Raw genomic sequence first — 19,979 nt, forward strand, 5'->3', positions numbered from 1 at the left:
ACACTTTGCTATTCAAATTAATCTATTTAGATAAGAAATAGCGTTTTGTTTGTTTGTTTGTTTGTTTGTTTCCCTAGAGGCAAAGAAAAACAAAGTATATCCCGGATTTCCCAAGAAGGTAGAAAGATGTAGCACCGTAACACTGAACACCAAAAATACTCTTAAATAATTTCAATGAGTGTACCTCCATTTCTGCTCCACTTATTATTTAATGCAGATATCCCAACCTCTTGTAAAATCTTTCATAGCCAGTATACTAACTCTGGTATGCTAAATGTCAAGTCATTAATATGATGACAGAATTGAAATTGTAAAAGTTTTAAAATAACTAGACAATGATAGGTTCTATTAAGGTGAAGTTGTTACGGTAGAGAGGAAAGCTATAGAAACAAAGCAGAAAATTAATTTGCAAATATTCTTGAATGCTGGAAATGAGCAGAATATCCATTAAAAGTATTCTTTGGTTAGGAAATACTAAGAAAATGTTAGCATTTTCAATAATCTACTACTCTATTGAAGTACTTTACTAGAACTTTCTACCATCTGTGTCAGACTACTAATTTCAATTTGTGTTAGTTGTATTGGAGTAGCAGACTGTATGTTTTTAAATGCATTTCATACTTTACTACTTCTGTGCATCTTCTCTACTCAGGCCTGTACCATTACCTCTTTCTAAGTTCTGATTTCTGGAATTGATTATTACTGGGAAATGAGCCCATGGGATACCAATCACAGTAGAGATCCCTGAAATCTCTCTTTGTACGCTGGAAATGTGCAATCATCTCTTTTGCTAATATTCTTTATCTGATCTGCTGTATGTCGCGTAAGTATTCCCAAGGAATTCACAGAGATTATAGTCATTTTTTAAACATCTCTGACAAAAGCAAACACTGCTGCTTTTATTTTATAAAGATCCCATCTTCCTACAAAGTCCATTTGTCAGCCTTCTTAAATCTCCTTTGGAAAAGGGGTCAGTCGTTGCTGTAGTCTGTAAATGGGGCATTGCAGACAGCATGGAAGAGATGGCAATAGCCTTGGCAAAACACGTATATTTGCTGCTATGAAATGATTCACACATATGCAGGAGTCATCACACAGCCAACTCTAGGATGCCAGATTCTAAATATGTGGTGGTTGCCCATAGACACATCTGTGTGTGCTCTCTGCAGGGACACACTGGCTTCTTATAGTTTTGGCTAATGTTATGATGTGAATACCCTTTTGATAAATAGCCCTGCTGTGGCTACAGAGACTCATGAAAATGCAGAATCATTTCAGTACTAAAGACACAATGACAATTAAGAGTACCAAAGAAAAAGTATGCACTAAATATGAGGATGTACAACAGAGATCACTTGAAAGCTGACTCTTCCAAACACAGTGGCTGCACAGATTCTGTGAGAAAGGAGCAACTCCCTTTTGGCAGAAACAGTGCAGAGTTGCAGACTTTGATCTCCTAGATAACTGCAAAAGACTTATCATGAAAAATGCATACATGGAACACTGAAAACACACTCACTACATCAAAGCACTCATTAAAGGGAAAATACATTCTAATAAGTGTATCAATGTCTAAGCTGTCATCAAAACCATAGCTTCTTAGATAGCATAAATTCTGTCTGGAAAAGAATATGCTTTCACCAAGAAGTTTATGTAGGGAAACAAACAAACAAACAAAATCCGAAAAAAAAACCAAACCCCAAACCTTGTTCTTCTCTGTTGCCAAATAGAATAACTTGAGGACCAAATACACACTTCAGAGGTATTCACTGTTTTTTTTTCAAATTACCCACTAATCCTGACAAATCAGTTTTAGAGAAAAACAAAACAAAACTGTTTTTCACCTCCCACCCTGACATATTGAAAACCTTGATGTCTGAATCACTGACTACTATTTTACACAGCCAGCATTTCTTCTAAGAAATAATGAATGCTGTCTGTATTGCTGAATACATATACCTCTCTACTCAAACGCTCTGGAAGACAACAAGATGTCCAAGAATTTGGGGCTCAAATTAAAGTCTATTTTAAGATTCAAGCCAAGATTTTTGACCAGTGCAATTGAATGGCAATTGTGAAAGACAATCACAAAAACAGTGAATCTAGACCCCTCAAATTCTCTCCCATTACAATGTGTATATCACAGGGTGCTGTAAGGAATTTAAATGTTGGCTCCTCCAGTCCATAGCTATGCTGAGAATTGCACTATTCATCTGAAAGATTGTGGAGGTCTGTCACAGTGAAGCATAAGAGTTTCAGTTGCTGACAGCTTCTATGGTCAGAGATTGTTTGCCTTTTATTTCTTTGCACAGGCATATCATATAGCAATCTCACAGTCAGTTTCTTAGAAATTAACAAAAGCTTTTAAGGAGGGTTGGACTCTTATTCCATACAGTCTTAAATTGTATGCTAGTCTAAATGTGACACCAGACTTATACATTCTATAGGAAAGATGATGTACTCTCTGAATAGCAGTATGTTTATTTAATTTTAATTTTAAATCTTCTCATAGGTCTCTATAAAAAGTTGGACCTTTTGTCTTCCATATGCTTCAATACAAAAGAGTTTAAGTTTTATCTTCATCAGTACCTCTATACAGGATTAGGAAAATAATGCACCACCACCAGCAAAATTGGACACTTCATTCAGTTTGAGAGAGAAGTCCTGTTGTACTGATTAGAAAACATCTTAATCTATTCCTGTCCAGCCAAATGAATACTGTTGTTAAGGATCACTTTCTTTCTCAGCCAGGAAATCTTCCATACATCAGGAAAGTAGACTGCTTTGTGTTGCTCTTGTACAGTTACTCTGTCCTGACATAACTGGGCACTTGTCCAGCTACATCAAGAGAAACGTACTTGCTTCTGCACTGGCTGATTTTTTTTTTCATGGTGTTCATAGTAATTTAAAGATTCTATGTTCATTGCAAAGATGATATTTCATCAACTTGCAGCTACCTTTTGAAAAATAATCTAATATTTCAGCTCAAAGTAAAAGAACAAAAATGAGATAGACATTTATCACGTTGCTTAATGTGCTTCTGGAAGGCACTCAAGTACTAGTGCTGGAGAGGAGAATCTATATAAGACAGAACTGCACAGTGTCTGAACATATATATCTTGTAAACTTTTTTTTGCTGCAAAATTGGTTGTCATGAGCAGTGTTAATGCCGGAAATATTTTTTTGTAATTTTAATTGGAAATGCTTTTATATGATAGAATATGTCCTGGGTGTGTCTTATGTTACAAATTCATTTTTATACAGATTCCATTTATTAGACAGATGCTCATCAGACAGACAGTTCAGGTCCACTATCAAAGTAATTCAGAAGTATAATGTCAAAGGTGTATTGAGCTACAATGCAAAGAACTGAAAAGAAAAAACAAGTAATGTGATTTGAAACCATTATATGCACTATATGGACTTAAATGATGGGTTTGTGATCAATAGATAACGCTTCAACTAAACATTATTTGTACAGTTTAGATGGAAGACTGATAACAACAGTCTCTGCAAATAAAGTTTATTTTTATTAAACCTCTAGTCTATGAATAAGACAACTCATTGAAAGGGAATGATGCATTGGTTAGTGTCCCCTAATGGACGGTATTTAATGCTCTCGTTAAAAGTCGGGTCTTAGTTCTCACACTGTCAGCTGAAAACTGACTTTCTCACTCCAATCCAGTTTTAGAATTTAATTCAACCTGTGAGCTCGTTGTCACCACATCAGCGGATCAAGATTGGTGATAATATTGCAGCATGACATAGTGCAATAAATCCCTTCAACAGAATATAATCACAACCATCTAGAGACAGTAATTGGCTAAATAAAGTTGTATTGTGCATGAGCTGATATTCTATGTCAATTCCCAGACCGATAAGTTCCCTTCATTTTCTTTCCATATGTAATATAAGCAAAAACAACATCTGGAGAACAACTTGCAAAGCTAGAAATAATTTGCTTCTTGATTCTTGAAAACAAAGATACATGCACAAGAATTAAAAACTAAAATACTAAAAGGCAGTTTTGTTTATTCATGATGTATTCTGTGCATTTTTTGTATTTTGCAGATCTTTAGATTTGAATGTTATACTGTGGTGCACTTGGTACGCTGGATATCCAGTATCACTGCTACCTGAGAAAACAACACAATTGCAGAGAACTCTACAGAGATTCTTGCCAGATACCTGTGTGATTTTTCATCAGCCTTTACAGAAAACATTGCCCAGGGTGGCACACCAATGTCGCTCCTCATTGACACTAACACCACCACATACAAGTCATTTCCCATTGTAGCTTTTTTCTGCTTGTGGGTGTTGATTTTTAAGTAGCTCACGAATTCTAGTAATCAACCATTTACTATGAAGATGTTTATGCCCCTACAGCATATGGAATTTAGGTATCTAAATTCATTTGATGTGTTTTAACAGACCTAGTGATATGGCTGATGTTAAGAGGTATAGTAAAATTCACATAAGCTGACTGTCATTTGGGACAAAAAGGGATCTTTACATAAAGATACTTACATTGATGACATACATCAATGATGATCTCATTCTTTTCTTCAGTGCCCCTATTTCTTTCTTTGTTTCTTTGTTCATGAAGAAAAGACTTATTCTAATGAACATGGTACCTTTCTCCATGATGCTTGAAAAGATGTTTTTTTAATTCCAAATTAAAAAAAAAAAAAAGATATTCCACGATGATACTAAGCAGTGAAAGTCATGATTTATCTCATTGAAAGTCTACTGAAATTAATCTGAACTAGTTCTGCTTTTTTTTTTTTTTTTTTTTTTTTTTTTTTTCATCTTCTTACTATTTATTTTAGGTTTCCAGAGACATTTTTCCAAACAATAACTAAACTTTCAAGACATAAAAGAACCCAATTTTACTTTGTGATTGAGAAAAAATTGCTGTAAGGAGAATACTTACACCAGATTATTTTCCCCCTCTATTTTTGACATTGCAATTGTATTTATATTCAAGACCAAACAAATCGTATGCATGAAGCTATCAGAGCATTGGTATTACATTTTAGTGAGTTTGAATAACTAATTTAAAAATTCCCTTATAGCTTTGACCTTTAGAATACTCAGTGCTCACAACCGGGAAACAAATTTCAGGTCCCATTAGGAACAACAAATTTTGCAGTGTTATGAGATCTGTTGAAAGTTATTCTCCTCTTTTTATGTCCTCATAAGTCATTCTGAATATATAAACATCACATTTAAGGATAAGAAAGACAGGTCAGATAATTAAATGTGTTCTATACTTGCAAATTTCAGAATAGGTGATTTACATCCTTCACCTGTACCCTGGATAAAACCATCTATGGGTGAAATGACTTAGCTGATAATGGATATTGATACCTCTTCTAGAGTGTCTTACAGCTATAAATATTGTAAGATTAAGAAATCTTTTGGACACTATTAATATTTTTAGGAGTCAGTGTAATCTCAAACGTTATGAGTGAAGATGAAGGTCACTCTCCCCTGTTTAATCCCTTCACTTATCAGACAACTGTGAAACTTTATAATGGAAGACAATTCACAGCAGTCTTTTTCCTTACCTCCTTACCAGAGTCTATGACTTCTTCCCCACTATGTTTCCTAGGCCATGCACACTCTGTAAGCTTGAGATAGGCTGTAACAAGGATAAAAGGAGAACCCAGAGAAAGGGGAGACTGTGAAGGCTCCATGCTCACCCACTCCCCACTCTGCAGTATGGAGACAAAGCAAATAGCACTGCCATGTGCTAAGATGATGGACAGGAGGGTGGGGAGGAAACAAACTTCTATCCTGGGCTAGATTGGCCAGGTTAGGTCAAACAAGTGAGAAAAATGCTATTTACAAATCAATCACCATTAGCAGAATGTGAATCCAATCTAACAAATATTTGAAAGCATTATTTAACATCAGTGTACAAAGAAGTTTTTGCACAAATGAACATTAATATGCAGTTAGAGGAGCTATAATCTATTCAAGGCTGATTAAATGCATTGATGTAAGCCTATAATACCTTATTGTACCACACTGAAGTCAATGTGAATATTATTACAACTTCAGTGGGTGCAGGTGCAGCCTTTAAATGCTAAACTTACTATTTCTTCTCCACAAGAGTTCATTTATTAACACTTCAGTGTGTCTAAAATGAAACTTGATCCTGCCATTGAGTCTAGACAATCCTGCAATTAGGTGAAATATACAACTTTCACTTGAAAATTATGAAATTAGATATTAAAACATAGTTTTTGAAATCTTTACTAGAATCTCAATTCATATTCTTTTGCATCTGGTAATTCATGTTGATGTATCCTCCGTAATTCCTAAGAACCCCTCAAAACATTTCTTGAGCTTATGGTGATAACCAAGAAAGAAAATACTAAGAATAAAAAGGAAACAATGTGATAGCTTTTCAAGTCATTCATACATACGCTAAGGTTCATACATATTCTGAAGGTTCAAATTTTATTATCAAGTGAAAAGTGCCCAAGTGAAGTATTCATAAAATGCAAGCAAAATGTTACATGGCATCATAAGGCCAACTTCTAGAATATTTATGTCTGGGCACTTAAACACTTGCAACAGTACTATTGTTAAGAATATCTATGACCAAAGAGAGACATAGCATTTCATGGATATCTGTGAATTTGGGAACGATGAATTTTATAACATATGTTCAGATAAATGCATAATGTTTCATAAAAAAATCATGAGTCAGCACAGCTTCTTCTGAAAAACATTTAATGCTTTCATGAAAATGATATTAACAATATATAAACTATGGGACTCAGTGAAACAATGGTTTTAAAATACAGAACCTATTTTTTTTTTTCTCTATTCAACTCTAGAGGCTATTAAATATCGAGTTCAATAGTTAAGGAGATTTACCATCTACTCGAATAAAACTCTACAACAATCTTTTAAACTTACTTACTGGAAGGTTTTTTTTTTTTTTTTTTTTTTTTTTTTAAATATATATATGGAGAAATATGATTTGGATCAGAAGACACTGGAAAAGAAGGGGGGAAAAGTTTTAACAGGCAAGTCCCAAAACAGAAGTGCTATTTACTATTGTTAAACTCAGTTCTGTGGCGATCAAAGGTAAGGTCAGACATGTTTAATCTATGGCCTGTGGGCTGCATGAGGCTCAGCACAGCTAATGCTGTGGCCCACCCCCTACTGATGCATCATCATGGTGGCAGCTCTGATGCTACAGATATAGTTCTACTTGCCATTTTCATTAAAGGTATTGATAACGAATATATCACTGAAGTCAGCATAAATACATAACCTATGAATTTTCACAAGGGCTGTATAGAACTGCAATCAGACATTCAACTCAAAGAAAAATTTGATCATATCTCTTTACCAGATTTTTATAACACCTGTCTTACCAGAGAAAAATATCCCACACTTCATAGTCATGCCTTATTCATGTCATCACTTTTGGGCAATATGTACATTTGTGAATTATTATTGTCAAGAGTGAACCACTGCCATTGAACCAGCCTGATATGTTACTTTCACAAAAACAAGCTCAGTCATCCCACCAGTTTTATGTTTTTGTTCTGTTTTTTATGTCTTAATAAAAAATACATTAAAAAACACCTTTTATTATTTATATACATTAATTTTACTCTATATTTTATATGTGGCCCAAGACTATTCCTGTTTGCTGAATGCAGCCCAGGTAAGCCAGCAGGTTGGGCACACAGTGGTAAGGTGCTCTGTTGGGTAATAATGTCGAATTGAAGCCACTGAATGCCTTCTTGATTATTCTCAGAGAAGATAATTTGACTAAGGGCAGGTTTACTCACATGAGAGGAGGTTCTGATTGGCCAGAGGAAAACACTGAAATCTAATTAGCTTTTTTTACATTGAGGTGATTAACCACAAGTTGACAACACTGATGCTCTGGAAAGGACAGAAACAAAAATACTCTTCTGAATTTCAATTGAGACATCACACCTCCTTGTTTGAGGACATAAATGACATTTGAGCTCTCATTAAAAGAAGTGTTAACTTCATTAAAATTGAAAAATTAGGTGTGTTACCTACCAGGTAACACTTGTTCCCTTTCCACAATAAGAAACATCATAAGTAGTACATTATAATTTTATGTACCCTAGATGGTCTTATACTTTAAGTACTTCTTTTATAAGTCATATAACCAAAAATGTGTTCCTACAGGTGATTTTTATATTAGGGTTTGGCGTTAAATTATATTGTTCATTCAAGCCATTATCTAGGAAATATTCTCCACTTTCATTGAAAAAAAATGTCTTATTAGGTCACATATTCAGCTCTTGTACAGAATAGATATTCACTCAGATTTGACCATAATATGTATAAATGTAATACATTTCAATTCATTTGTTCTTCTTGTTGTTGTTTAATGTTACAATAATTGCAATAGCTGCCATACGGCCACAATATGTATTTAATTTGGTTGGTCTCTTCTCACTGGTGACAGGTGACAGACAAGGGGAAATGGCCTCAAGCTGTGCCAGTGGAAGTTTAGGTTGGATATCAGGAAAAACTTCTTTATAGGGAGGGTAGTTAAGCACTGGAATAGGCTCCCCGGGGAGGTGGTTGAGTCACTGTCCCTGCATGTGTTTAAAAACCATTTGGATGTGGTGCTCAGGGACATGATTTAGCAGAGGATTATTACAGTAGTATGGCTAGGTTGCAGCTGGACTTGACTATCTTTAAGGTCTTTCCCAATCCGAGCAATTCTATGATTCCATGATTTTATGATTCCAGTCATGAAACATTTAGTCAACGTTACAAATCCATGCTTATTTGTGTTAATTACAGTTGTTACTACATATTTTTGCTTTAAAATTCACAGCATCCCAGACTGGCTGAGGTGGGCAGGGCTCTCTGTGTCCATGTGTCCCAGCCCCTGCTCCAGCAGCACCACCCAGAGCAGGGTGCCCAGGCCCACGGCCAGGTGGCTTCTGGAGAGCTGCAGGGAGGAGACCCCACAGCCTCTGGGCAGCCTGTGCCAGTGCTCCGGCACCCGCACAGCACAGCACTGCTCCTGGTGTTCAGAGGGAGCCTCCTGGGCTGCAGTTTGTGCCCATGGCCTCTTGTCCTGGCATGGGGCACACTGAACAGAATCTGCAGTTTTTGCACCCTCCTGTTGTCTCAGCCTCTCCTTGTAGAAGTGTTCCCATTCCTTTGATTTCTTCTAAATATTTTTGCTTATTTTGTGGAGCCGTCAAAGTTTGTGCATCCTCTCACAGACTCTTTAGTCTGATTTAGCTGGAAATCATTTCTTATATTCCTAGCATTAGTACAAAGTATTGCAAATTGAAATTTACTTTGGCATTATTTTATTTTTTTTTTCATGTTGTGACTAATTTGTAGAAGCTGCTTTGTATACCACTATTTTATTGTATTAACATAACATACTCTTGTCTTTGAAAAATCTCAGATACGCTCTCCTTTTTTTTTTCTTTTTTTTTCTTTTTTTTTTTGCTTTTGCATTGCTGTGAAGTTTGACAGCAAATAAAAAATTTAGTCTCATGTTATTTTGCTGCTGGCTGATACACTGGCGTGAGGTCTGAAGGGCCTCTTGTTATTCTTTACTGCCAAATGTGAGATAGTAAATATGTGATCCATTCTGGATGGATGAAAAAGCTAGAGGCAAGTATCCAGGTCTATTAAGAGGAACTAAAAGATTAGAAAAATATATACATTCTCATCCTTTAGATTACACTTCTATTCTTGAAGTAATGCATAGGTTGAAGTGACTTTTCAACAGAACAGTGAAGAACTTAATCATATTTCTGTTTTTAAATGGAGAAATGAGGTCACACTATTATTAACTCAATCATAGAGACAATTCAGAGCATAATATAAAATTTGGAAAGTTCAGATAAGCAAGGACATAGAAAAACAATGCCCCTTCACTAACGCTCATTCAAAATGTCACATATGCTTTCAAAGACATAACATGTGAGAAATGATTTTTACCTACGGTAGGAGAAGGAAAACTTCTGAATTAATAAAAATAGATCATTATTTTTTAATATCACAGAATCTGCATCCCCCACTTCTGCCTATGCATGTTGTTCTGTCAGGCGGACACCTAATCTGCTCATGAGTCCTGAATACGTTTTTAAAAAGTTTTTCTCATTTATTCCTTTAATTTTATCTTTTTTATTTCTTGATATGCAGAGGAAGTAGTTATCATTTCAACCTGGTAGGCAGCAGACTTTCGGGTCTGCTAATCAGTGACACAAAATAAAAGGATGAGAGTACGACAACATTGCCTTATGTATGTTATTGTTAAATGCTTTAATTTCCACTGACATTCTGCTCCTTTGATTTCTGCTATCCTGACCTGGAATATATGTGGTCGGTACTGTGAACCTACTTTCCTGCTCATCTGTTTACCCATTCTTTCTTTGAACTACTGATGGTAATGAATCTCTTCTCCAGTCCTAACTGCTGTGTTGGGTTATCATCAAGCACAGGCATCAGCTAGGGCTCTAATCTTGCTCTGATGGATGGAATACTAACCTTTCACAAGATTAGAGACACAAGGTGCTCTAGAGATAATAAAATTCAAATAGGTTTATTTCAAAGGGCAACTCAATCTCGATTTTGTTCATGGGTCACTTGACAGATCATTTGCCAATGTAGTTTTTGTATCCTTCTGCGTCTAGCTCCGGTGCAGCGCTCCAACTATTTCAAATTAAGTGGGCCCCAAAAGGCAGAGTTCGGCAAGGGTCTAGCTTCAGCAAAAATAGTGAGATACTCATTCAGCATGCAGCTGACAACTTTGCTAAAAGTGCATCTTAGGTGTGTGGTGCTTGGATGGTCGAAAAGTTTTTCCTAGCATTTACAGGAAGACATAGAAATTACAGTAATGATGAGCATATTGAAAGCTTTGAATTTTAAACATCTGTTTGATCATAAAGCAAAAAAATCTTACTAGCATCATGGCAACCGTACAGTATGTAGAGTAGTTAAGAGTTTAGAGATCTGCAGCTTGTGAGGGACCATTTTTAATGCAATAGCCAAGCAAAGCTATGTAAATGTGTTTAAATATCAAATATTTATGTTGGGTGTTTACAAATGCGGAGATGTGATTATTACAGGTACTGAGACAAGATTCCTCTAGACGACAGTTTCTGGCTTCAGTGACCCATACATCAAGTTGGGATCCTATGAGATAAAGCAGGTGAAAACTCCTGCAGCCTCTGAGGTTGTAGCTTGAACCTGTTCAGAAATACCAAAAAATGTAGCTCTGCATTTTAAGGAAGTAAAAGTAAAATGGTGTAACTCACCTCCTGGAGATAGCAAATGTAAGTCTATGCAAACAACAGCATTTCCAGAAGTTAGCCAGGAGGCTGGGTTTGCGGGCCTGATTTGTGGGTGCAGATGCTAACAGCAGGACCACTCTCCGAGAGATGGGCAGAGAGGAGGAAAAGCAGATGAAACACCCCAGAAGCTCACTTAAAAGCAGTCAGGAAAAGTCAGAGAAAGCCAGAGGGATGTTGCATGCTCCTTTCCAGGACATCACTGCAAAACTGCTTTAGGAATTAATATTTTTCCCTCTCAAAAATATTTAGAACTGTCTTTCTTCTACAGAATTTAATTTCTGCATGTAGAGAGGGGTAGGGGTTTAGAATTACTAACCCATTTTCAGGTAAGATTGCATTATTTCAGCTTCCCAAGGGAAGGATCACTACATCATATTTAAAAATCAGTGGTTGAGAAACTTGCATAATAACTAAGTAGTAAAAAGTTGATAGAACATGTATTTAAAATGTGTACTGGACTACGTGTGAAATCTAGAAACTAGAAAGTAACATTAACTTTTCTTTTACTGTTTTTAAGCCTTAGAATGATATGAAAAAGGAATGTTTTGTCTTCAGCAGCTCATAATCAAGTCCATTCCTAGAACTGCAGTCATATCTCTGGAACCCATTGGCATTGTTTAAATTTCATGATTGAATGAGTTCTAAATATTTTTATATATATATAATATATATATATTTAATAGACACAGTTCATTTGACAGTATTGTCCCTTATGGTAAGAAGTTCTTGAAAGTAATTTTGTAGTACATATTTTTAAGAAGAAATAACTTTCTTTGCCAAAGAAATAACACACTACATGTTAATCTTGTGATCTAGTCAGGAAATGATGCACATAAATGTTTCTGTCTCTTGTTTAGACTAAGTGTTGGACATTACTTTTCTGTAAATGTATGTGAAAATAATCTTCAGGCATATGAGATAGAAGGATGTTGAAGCTGAAGGAGTTACTCTTTCTGACAGAGGGTGTGAATTTTCCAGATCAAGATATGTGTAATTTTCTACCCATGACAGATGCAAAACAGGCTATAAAATTGCCATATGAATATACAGGCTAGAGAACAGAGAATTTAAAGGTATGTTACCAAAACTGTTCACTTCGAATTGGACTACAGCAAATCATGCCCTTTTAGGAATATCAAGGCTCCCAACCAGCTACCATGGAGAAGGTTGTGCAACAAACAGCCTAGGCTGTAGGAGGATCCTTAGCTCTCCAAGAGTCAAGGCTTGGATGGAGGGATGGAGGTTGTGGAAAGTGGTAGGAAGCCACTTTGGACGCCTGTCCACATCAGTGCCTGAATTACCGCAAGTACTGCACTACACAAATGTTAGTGGGATACTTCATCTCAGTAGTATGTTTGCACATGTTTGAAATTTTCAGTCAGTACATACAGGTGAGATAAAACAGTTGAAGAGATGTGAAACGAAGCAGGAAGATGTGACCATAGAAATCATTTACAGTAATGTCCAAAATAACAAGTATTTAAACTTGGAAAATTTTAGCTTCTAGAAAAGGTACCTCTTCTTCCAAAGAAGTAAAGAAATAGGGTTTTTTTACCTTATAAATCAAAATATGGCACGGAAATATACTAATAGTACTCCAGTAGACTATCAGGAAATAAACTTGCAAATGAAAGAATTACAAAGGAGCTCATTGTCTGTTTCAGTTGTAAAGCTATATATCCAGAAGCATGAAGTCTGGCGTTAGACCTAGCTCCAAATACAAAGCTGATCTGTGAGCCCAAAAAAAGAAAAATCAGAGGAATTAATTTGATTTAAATGCAGCTGCTCTAATGACATATAGAAACAACAATAATAGATTAAGGGCATTTGGAGGAACAACACTTGGCCTAAAACAAGTAACATGGTTTTCATTGTTAAATTTGAATTTTCTTGCTTTTGTGGGATTAAGTCAGACCCTTAACAATATGTTAATGTAGCTTTTTGTGGTTTAATTACAAGGTTTCCTCTAGAGTTTAACATAACAACAATTAATCAGCTAGTTCTTAACTTCCACAAAAGGAACTGTCATATGTTATTATCTGCACTGCTAACCCACCACAATGTCAGCTGAACTAAAAACAATTATATACCACAAAGGCGACATCCAAACAGTGTCAGTAGCTTAGACAAATGAAAGGAAAAATCTTACACTCAGCCCTGAAACTCCTCTTTATTCTTCCCTGCTACACTAACAGCACACAATTATCAGCATACACTAAAAAGGTACCCCAGCAACACGAAGAGAGACTGACATGATTTGTGGATCATCTAAAATCACACAAAAATTCAAAAAATCAAAGATTATTCTGTTTTGCAATTTGCTTTGTTCTTTCGTGATATCTAAATATTAATTATTTGGTTTACTTTCAGGTCAGATTTATTTGCACAGCCATGCTAATTATATTTGTCAGGAAGAGAGAAAAGAAATGGATGGAGATAGTAATTGATGTGAGACACTAAAATAATGCATTCAAATACATTCATGTGAAATTCAATAAATAGTTTAATAAAAACTAAATAAAGACAAGATGTTGGAAATGAAAAACAAAGCAAGAAAAAAAGGTACTGAGAGCATTTAAGCTTCAAAAATATGAGGGATTTGATTCTTTCAGCATTTAAATATCCCTAGGTTAAAATTCTCTCTTCTTTGTAGACTGACAACATAGAGTTGGATAGTATTTCCATGTGGTTGGATTGAAGTGGGAAATAAGAAGTGAAATACCACTGTTGTTATTACTTTTCTTCTTTTAGAGAACAGTTTTCTCCGGAGTGCTGTTCTGCTCTAAGAAGTGGCCACAAAAAAAAAAAAAAAAATAGCAGTTTGAGTCAACAGATTTGTTCAATGACAAAAGATGTTCTTAGTGCTCTTTATTCCTGTTAGCCCTGAAGCCATAACATGATGAGGGGGACAGAGAAGGTGCTACTTACACTGCCTTAAGCAACCCCTTTCAATCTTTTTTTCCCCAACAAACAAACAAACAAATAAATAAATAAGAGGGGTGAGAAAAGGAAAAAAAAAAAAAGAAAAAAGAAAAAAGAAAAAGAAAATAAGACAGTTGATCATAAGACATAGTTGAAGAACTTGAAAGAAACCGGGGATTTTCAGAAGCCTCAATCATATATTGGCCATACCTACTGTTTCACTCTCTGCTGCACGTGTTACAGACAAAGCTAAGTCTCAGATTCCAACAGCAGCTATTGCTTTATTCATTAGTAACAAACTCCTGTAGTGTGGGATCTGCATACACTTCGTTTTCTGTTTTTTTTTGTTTTTTTTTTTCACCTCTAAATTGTTTGTCATCATAAAGAAGTGGCAGCAGTTCAATAAGAGAAGAATAATGCAGCAAAAAGACTGGAGCCCATTTTCAATACCTAATTGCCATAAAAAAAAACGTTAACAAATGATTAAAAAGATAAATCAAAAGTTTTCAGGAAGACTAAGGGAACCAGTCAGTTTTATGGTTTCATTTGAGCTACAAAGGCGTTATTATACATCCATTTACAAAACAATGAGCTCTTATTGTTTATGAAAGTTTAATCTCTTGTTTTATTGCTTTAATATATCTAACACTGGTAAGGTTTACTTTAAAATGAAATCTCTGACTATATGATGTGGATATTATTTTTTACATTCAGTCCACAAACGGAATGAGTAACATCATAATTGTACTCATCTATGAAACAATTAAAGTAGAGATAATTGCTTCTTCTCTCATAATTGCATGTAAAGTAAAAGAATTAATATTTTATCACTTGGCAATGATTCTTGTTAGCACAGTATTCTGACATTTTTTTTTGGCCACAGGCATTTGAGCAAGTGCTGGAAAAAGTTCCAATGAACCAAAAACCACATTGCCAGTAAACTTACACTTAAGAAACATATCACCTTAGTTTCACATCTCTGACAAAACTTTGACAGTTCAAATAACAAAAAAAAAAAAAAAAAAAAAAAAAAATGCCCTAAACATTTAAATTAAGGAAAACAAACCATGAATCTGATGGTGAATTGCTGCCCCTCAAATGATACATCATTTAATGTAGATTAAACTACAGAATGACACTGTCTCATTATGATAACACGTAATGTAGCAGCTGTTATCAGAGAGAAGTTTATGCATAGGTTTTAAAAGCTCAGAAAATCAACTGTCCAAGTGTTTTTGCTGTTACAAACTGTCATATTATTCTCCGAAAGAAGCCCAGAGAAACTTCTTGGTTTTCTTCCCTGCCTTATCCAGTAACATATTGATCTCTGAACCGGCAGCCAAATTGATTTTTATTTTTTATCCAGTCTTTCAGGAAACTGCTAATGAAATAGTTTTAAATTTCTGAGGTGAGCCTTGATGATGTGATATGGAAGACTTTCTATCATGCACCTTCACTTGGTAATTACTGCTCATTAACTTGGTAAAGACTGAGACACTCGAAAGGATCAGAACAGGAAAAAGCAATTGGTCCTCTAAAGTGCAGAAATGTTACCTGCTCTTCCACATTATCAGATCTTGTTCTCATCTTCTGTCCCATTCTGCTTTTTGTTTCATAGAAGAGTAGTTGAGTTGGAAGGAACCTTTGAGTTGGAAGGAACCTTTACAGGTCAGCTAGTCCAACCTCCTTCAATGAACAGACACCTATAGCTGGATCAGGTTGCTCAGAGCCCTGTCCAGCCACTGTTCTATAGTTCTGTCCTGCCACAAAACTATTATAATTCTCTTCACTGATTCTACTCACTCTAACTTTGCTCCAGAAAAGGAATGGCACAGAGAAAATATTTACAAATATTTATATCATAGTATAGCAAGGAATTCATTCACACAATCCTTTTGGAATTGGAGTCTGCAATCTTAAAATGTTACACTCATCCATCACTGTCCAAAATAATGAAGACCATCATAAAGTTAAAGGAAGTATGATATTCTTTTAAATAAACATATTAAATAAATAAATGAGCAGCCAAACCACACACAACATGAAATCCAGCTCAAACAAACAATTAAACAAAACTCTAGGAGCTCAGGAAGAGGTCTGAAGCAACCTGAACTTTGCAGAGTGAGTCACAGGAATCAAAGTAGTTGATTCTTTCCCATTTTCCTCTCAGTGTGATTTCTGACACATCACCTACACCATTAACAAATCCTCCCTTCTAAAATTATGAGGCTTTGAAAGTTTGGGCAAAGCAGATAATAATCTACTGATTAACATGGCACTGCTGTATACCTTCCATATTATGCTCAGTCTCTCATGTGTATGCATGTGCCAGAGGTGTAACTTTTAAAGTCAGTATTATATATTTTTATTTACATTGACATAGCCACAGCAATCTTAGTAAGTGTGCATAAAATATAGAAGTATGCATCAATCAGATAGAACAGTTGTAGATCTTTCTCATAAAAATGCAGGAACCCATAAATCTATGAGTGTTTTAAACAGGCATGACTACAGATTCATTGCCATCTTTTAAGACTATCATTACTTAGATACACAACTGTAAACTTTAATTGCAAATCTTTTCATGCCACTATAAAAATAATGTTAAAAATCTTGACTGTTAAGCTCAATGCCCTGGAATAACATGCATTGTAAGCTTCTTGTGTACGCTAAATATGAAAAAGTGCACTTCTTTCCAGAAAAGTGCGTAGTTGACAAGAAAATGTTTGTTTCTACAAATATGTAGTCAGAAATTCTAACTGATCCATTATTTCATACTAGCAGGTTTTATTCATTCATCACCTTCAACAGGATTTTGAACATTTATAGTCAGTTACTGAATGCTAAATTTTAACGGAGTTCTTAACCTCTCATGATTCTTCTTCTTACACCCCCCCCCCCTTTTTTTTTTCTTTTTTTTTCTTTTTTTTCCTTAGATCCTAAAGGTTTGTTTCTCTAATATAGCACTTCTAAATTGTCTCTGGAGTAATACCTGAGTAAGATATACAGCAGACTTTGCTTCAGTGCTCTCTGGTATTATTACAAATCATCCAGGTTATAATGACCAACTTGTATATAAGAAAAAACAAAACCAAATGGATAAAACAATAAAACTGGTAAAAACTACTCAAATTTTCCTTTCTACTAGAACTCTGTCCTAGATAGATATATTCAAATAGTGTACACTGTGCTATGCTGGGGGGAAGTGTGCCTAGATGAAAGCCTGCACACGCACAAACCATTCTTAGAAGATATACATGGGAGGTGATGCCTGTGCTAATTCTGTGCAGATCATTAGCCATGTGATTGCTTTCCGAATGGTCTGAAAATGATGTTTTCAGTATTCTGCCACAATTAATGACACAGAAGGACAGGCCATATAGTATTCACTTTTGCCTGTCTGTTTAGACTGCAAGATATAGAGTGAGTTTGGGAAGAAACTTAGGTATGCGGTGACCTCCAACTAATTCGATCTATGACTTCATTATTTATAAGTTTGGATTCATCTCTTCTAATGTTGGACGCTGTTGGTGCTGATATTTATATCCAAATTGGTCACAGAATGGTCCCTCTTAGGTCAGTCACACAATGCTGTTGTGCTTCTCAGAATGCAGCTGATTTGACCTAATGTGGTTTACATATTAGGAATATATAAAACATGCCTTGAAGCTCTTCACTGACAATAAAAATACAAAGAATGACTAGAAGAGATGAAGATATCTGCAATGTACATGGTAAGGAAAATCACACCCAGTGTGTGTGCGCTCTCCCTATAGGAAAAGCTAAACCACAGATTGTCAGTTAGACTGTTCAGCCCTTTTAATGACTTAACATATGCAGATTGCTCAGATTAAACTTGGGCTGATGTTAAGGGATTGAGTGTTCCTCAGTTTTTCCCACCAAGAAAACATTCTAAAACTTTATGCCATTTTCACAAATTAGAATGAAGGGGGTGGGGGGAGAGGAGCGGGAAGAGATATTAACATAACACAGTATTTTTTTTCCCATACTTATCTTTATCAGTCCCCCAGTATTTATATTTTACTGAAATTATTGTTCTTCCTTCTAAATAGGCATATTAACACACATGATTTTAGCTGAAAGAAAATTAATTTATTATTTACATTTATTTAATGTTCTTTACCCAACGATCTTAAAATACTCTGTAAGCTGTTTCCAACTATGGGAGCTTTTGAGGAATATCTGAGAGGAAAAGAAAAAAAACAACACAAAATGTAGCTCTGGCAGTTCTGTACATTGTGTTAATGTCATTTCCATTGGAGCTTCATTCCATTAATTACATTCCTGTTAAGTATATCTAAAGATGACAGAAAACACTGCAAACCCTGAGATATGAGAAAGGCAAGCTGACATATACTAACTGGTTTGACTGAGCAACAAGTACACTCTATGATGTAAGCCATTCCCTAGGAAGAGAAACAATACTTCTAACTGTGGGGTAATGGATATTTGGGGTTTTCCATGGAACAGACCTTGTTCATCTCCAGCTGGAAAAGCATAGTGATTGACAACAATTTGGGAATCAAGCTGACAAGAAAATGTTGTGCTGAAACTAGCTTAAAATAAGATCGAACTTAATGTATTGGAGTTCCATTTGTGTGAATCACTCCAGCAACTGCTAACTGAAAAGGAACAAAGAGTTCCAATGGAAAGCAACAAGCTGGTGAATCATAGCTGCCTCCTGATGTTCATTTGATTATAACCACAGCTTATGAATGTCATAAATGTGTTTAGGGGTTATTTGATAGCTTTCTATTAGAATAAGGACATGGAGAAAGGGCCACTGGAAGGAGTGTGCAATGAATGGATTTCAATTTTTTATGGATTTCATTTTTTTTATGATCATCTCCTCAGCATTTTGAGAAGAAATACAATAGCAAATTAAGCATATCAACGAGGGACTCATAGGCCATCTTAATGTGACCACTGTAATAATCAAAAGAATTGAGAACCTGTCATATCACAAGACACTAGAAGAGGTTGTCATGCGTAACCTGATATTATGAAGGTTGGACTGAGGCCAGATATGATTACTTCCTAGTACATAAGAGAGTTAAACACCAGGGACAAAAGACAGCTATTTAAGATGATGGATAAAATAGGCAAAAGAACAAAAGACCATTAATGCAGCTAAGAATTAGAGTACTTCTAATAAGCAGAACAGAGACTTTCTGCAACAAATTACCCATAAAAGTATCAAGGAAATAAAGCTGAAGAAGGCTTTTAAGAATGAAGTTTAAGCTGTAGAAATGGAAGACCAGTGGTCTTCTGATTTACACTGAAAACTGCTGAACATTTTCTATACAGAATCTTCCATTCCAAATCACTAAAAAAAATTATTCCCACTTATGATTATATTGATGCTTTGAGAAAAACATAGTTTTTCTACAACAAATTGCAATAGATAACAATATTTTTTCCTGTTCAAGTAAATATTTACATCAGTTTAAAAAAAAACAACCACAAAGCAAATAAGCAAATATACAGTGGAATGATTAATCTAGAACTGAAAGATAAACATAAACAGGATTTTACAACAGCATGGCACCATATGAAAAATCAACAGCTGTTGTGATATAACATCTGGTTCTTCCAAAGACTTATATCCAAAACCAAAAGCTACTAAGAACCAAAATGTGACAAAATAACATCAAACAAGAAAGAATAGAGACATGGATGAGTTCCTAAATTCTAAGA

General features: G+C 35.3%; 1 protein-coding gene across 2 annotated transcripts in view; it reads right to left on the bottom strand.

Annotated features, from left to right (window-relative positions):
• The window catches only part of GPC6 (glypican 6), a 730,376-nt gene that overhangs the window by 333,127 nt on the left and 377,270 nt on the right, over positions 1–19,979 (bottom strand). The gene's annotated exons all lie outside the window — the stretch shown is intronic.

The sequence above is a fragment of the Phasianus colchicus genome, chromosome 1, assembly GCF_987193195.1.
Source record: "Phasianus colchicus chromosome 1, bPhaCol1.hap1.1, whole genome shotgun sequence".
Lineage (NCBI taxonomy): Eukaryota > Metazoa > Chordata > Aves > Galliformes > Phasianidae > Phasianus > Phasianus colchicus.